This window comes from Mastomys coucha, unplaced genomic scaffold, assembly GCF_008632895.1.
Source record: "Mastomys coucha isolate ucsf_1 unplaced genomic scaffold, UCSF_Mcou_1 pScaffold21, whole genome shotgun sequence".
Taxonomy (NCBI): domain Eukaryota; kingdom Metazoa; phylum Chordata; class Mammalia; order Rodentia; family Muridae; genus Mastomys; species Mastomys coucha.
The window spans coordinates 158,985,406-158,989,355 of record NW_022196904.1 but is presented as its reverse complement, the minus strand read 5'-3'; the positions used below and the strand labels follow the sequence as shown (position 1 = coordinate 158,989,355).

The 3,950-nt window shown below is 46.9% G+C and overlaps 1 non-coding gene across 1 annotated transcript; it reads left to right on the top strand.

Moving 5' to 3' along the window:
* Positions 1–568: 568 nt before the first annotated feature.
* On the top strand, positions 569–713 carry LOC116104345. The gene has a single exon (XR_004123851.1). It is a non-coding gene; the product is annotated as a small nucleolar RNA SNORA48 (small nucleolar RNA).
* The last annotated feature ends 3,237 nt before the right edge of the window (positions 714–3,950 follow it).

Genomic DNA, 3,950 nt, shown 5'->3' with positions numbered 1-3,950 from the left:
GTGTAGTTCCATTGGTAGAGTGCCTTTCTAGAACAGGTAAGCCCTGGGTCTGATCTCCAGTATAGTAAAATACTCTAGCATTTGGGCCTAGCATTGTAATCCTAGCCTTTGGGAGGCAAACACAGGAGCATGAGAACTTCAATGCCATCCTTGGATACACATCACTGGCAACTTATGGCAGGAAGGGATGATTTAGACTCTGGTTTTGGGAGCACATGGCAGGAAAGGTATTGTGTTGCCACTGTGGTGAGAGGAGCCTGGGGTTGCTCCCATCTCTGCACAGAGAAGAATAGCCAGAAGCAGGCTCTGATCCCCAAGACTCACCCCTCAAGATGTATTTCCTCCAGCAAGGCCCCACCTCCTAAAGTCCGGCAGTTTCCCAAATAGCTTTATATTGTATTTATTATAGTTCTGGAAAAAAAAAAACCATAAATACATTTTTGGAGAAAAGAAAAAGAAGTTGTTATCTAACTCAGGAAAAAAAAAAGGAGAAATCTACCAAACTGTACTGACAAGGAGGAAAAAAAATATTACAATGAAAAGATAAAGAATTGATGGAACTACTTTGCACTCCTGGAAATGGGCAAAGAGACACGTTGTTGGTGCCGGTATTTTTATATCAGTCAGGGACAGAGCAGGTGGCAGTCTTTTGTTCATCCTTGCTTTGGTGCCTAGCTTCATAGCCAAAGCTGTTTTATGCCTAGGACTCATAAAAATCAGATCAAACCAAATGGACACAGGACAGCTCAGGAGGCGGCAGAGACCAGAGTCCAGCCACGCCATGTGGTACTGGTAGCAAAAGATGTCCACAGCCCTGGCCTACATCCCAGGAGCCATAGACACACATATTACATAGCACAGCACCACAGGGACCTACCAACTGCGTGCCTAGCCTGCAGCGGGAGCATTATGAAGAGAAGGAGTAGAGAGGAGTAGCTTGTTATGAGTGGCTAGCTCTGCCACCTGGGACCATGGTGAGGTCCCAGCCTGAGCGGGCTGCTGAGGGTCATATCTGTATCCATGACTATGCAGGGGTCTGGGTCAGTGTCAGTGTGAGGTCGTGGCTCACCAAAGAACATGGGAGTGCCCCTGGTTGGGGAAGCCATTGGGAACCATGGAAGTCCAGTGGCTGTGCAGAACTAACCTTGCCTCTTGCCAGCAGTAGCATTCAGGTGAGCTGGCCCCACCTCCCATCTGGCAACAACATAGCAGGACACTGCTCCTTATCCAGGAAGCACGGTATGGCTGAACCTGGTGGTGGGGGTGTGGGTAAGCCAGCCCTAGAGTGTGTGTGAGAGCTGACGCTGCCACTCGCCTGCCAAGGTGTGGCAGGAACAGAGGTGATACCTCTCTGTCGCCGCCTCACCGACCAGCGGAAATAAGGAGGCAACCACAAACTCTTCTCCAAGCATTTTATTCAGCAACCTTGTACTTTTACTTTTCTTTCTACCTCTTTCTTTCCCTCTTCTCCCTTCTCTCTCTTCTCTTCTCTCCAGCCCCCAGCCCTCGCGGGTTAAATACTTTCCCTGGTCCCAATCAGCCTCGGCTACGTGGCAAAGCATAACAGGCTGCGGGAAATCATGCCAGCTTGCATCACAAACTGGAGACACTCCAAATAAGGGCTTGTTTATCGCAATGCTCTCTGCTCTGGCCAGAGGCCAGGTGCCATATTTAAGGTAGCAGCTGCGGCTCTCCACACCTCCCCACTCCTGCCCCTTGCCACCTCTGGCAATAGGGAAAGCTACCTATAGAGACATGAGCTTGGGAGAGCTAGCTCTGTCCCTTTCTTGCTGCAGGAGAAGGGGAGGGGGGCGGATGCCTTGCCTGAACAGTGCAGCAGAGCAGACCCTGTTGGTGGGGTCGCAGGTGAGCCACCTTGAGGGGGAGAGACTGGGAGAGCTGGCCTCACTCATCTGCTGTGAGGTGGCACGGATGTGGGGCTGATGCACTCCCTACCCTTGCCCCTCGCCACCTGCTGCAGTCGGGAGAGTGGACCCTGGGGTTAGGAGAGCGGGAGAGTTGTCCCAGCCCCAGGAAGGCTGCAGCACTCAGGAGAGCCGACCCTGCACCTCTGCTGAGCAACACAGTAACGCTTTTGTTTCTGTTTCTGAGACGAAAGTCTGGCTGTGTACCTTTTCTGGCCTCAAGCTTAAAATCCCCCTGCTTCTACCTCTTGAGTTCTAAAGTTCCACGTGTCCAACCCTCACTTTCTATCAAAGCTTTTAAAGACTATCTAATATAGGAATATTAAAACTGTTCCAAAAGTAGAAAGAAAAAAAACTGTGTTGTTTTGAGTGAAAAATGTCCCTTAGGCTCATGCGTTTGAAAACTTGGTCCCCAGGTGGTGGACAGTAAGCCAAAATAATTTTGCTTAAGTTGCTCTTGGTCATGGTATTTTATCACAGAAACAAAAAAGTAACTAACAAGAATATCTTTATAAAAACTATCCTCTGTCCCCCATAGGATATAGAGTTCATAAAAAGTGAAGACCAGTCTTAGTTATAACTACTGATGTAAAAAGCTTTATGGAAATTTAATAAACAGGCTCCAGTGCAACATTTCTTATGTGTTTGTGTGTTTGTTTGTTTGTTTTTGAGACAGGCTCTTAGGTCTTGCCTGGCCTGGCCTAGAACTCACAGTGTGGAATGGACTAGTCTTCAACTCACAGAAATCTGCCTGCCTCTGCCCCCACGGTGCTGGGATTAAAGAGTTTGATGCTAGCCTGTTTCCAATGGAACATTTTGAATTGTTCAAAAGGTTTCATTCTAGGAGTATTAGAAAATCGAGTAACCTAATTTGTTAATTTGATAGAGCTGATGGGTGGTGGGGATGATACGATCAACACAGAAATAATAAAGAGAGTAGACAACGTTCAACACCAGGTCTTCTAGAAGCACAAAATAGAAACTGTGTTCTTTTGCCTTTATTGATACAGCTCGAAAGCCGGAAAATGTGGACAAACAATAGGCTGGCCCATAACGGTCAGGAACGAGACAAAAAGGGTTATCATTTCCATCACTCTTCAGCACCATGCTTAGAGTGTTTGCCAGTGCGATTAACCGAGAATGCTGTCAAAACGTAGTCATCTGAAATAAGGAGGTAAACTGCTCCCTTTTCCTATCTCTAACCCATGGCAGAATGAATGGAAGCAGCTACAACACGTGGAATTTCATTAGCTGGCGCATTAGACAATGTCTGAAAACTGATTACTAACACGTGTGCAAGCAAAACCAACCCAGACAATGAACAAAGGAGAAGAGTGGAGGCCGTGGCTTGAATGAGAAGTGTCCCCACAGTCTTGGGCACTTGCATGCTTCTTTTGAGAGCATAAGGCTTCCTACTTGCATTTGACTCTTTCAGTCTGGGCTGTCAGTTTAAGATGCGATCTTCCAGCATCCTGCTCCAGCCCATACCCTCCTGCCGCCTCTGCCCTGCCATTGTGGACTTCAGCCCCCAGAAACATATACTACAATCAAGCCTTGCTTCTGCAAGTTGCCTTGATCATGATGTTTTATCACAGCAACAAAGAAGTAACTGATACAGACTCTCTTACGATTTTAGCAGCATAAGAGAAAGTATCAGCAAACCAATGCCCGCAAACTATGTCTGGGGCAGTAGAATACTCTTCCAGTATATGACATAAATCTCCCTGAAGAAGGAAAGCAGGTGCAGCATGCTGCGAGCTTTGAGGATGACAGGCCCAGAGTGTGGTCATGTGTCTTTTTAGAATACAGATTTAGCAGAGAACCTCAGAAAAAAGAAATTCTGCTTTTGCTGCTTCTACCCAAGAGAGAAAACTTATGTATGCTGATCATGTGATATGTAGTCCATATAATTTGGGGAAACACTGCAGAAGACGAGAAACAAACAAGTGTAGGCTAGACTTACCTGACAGACCTGTGCTCTATAAAGTGATTATAGTCAAACACTTGGAAAACAGGCTGACGGTG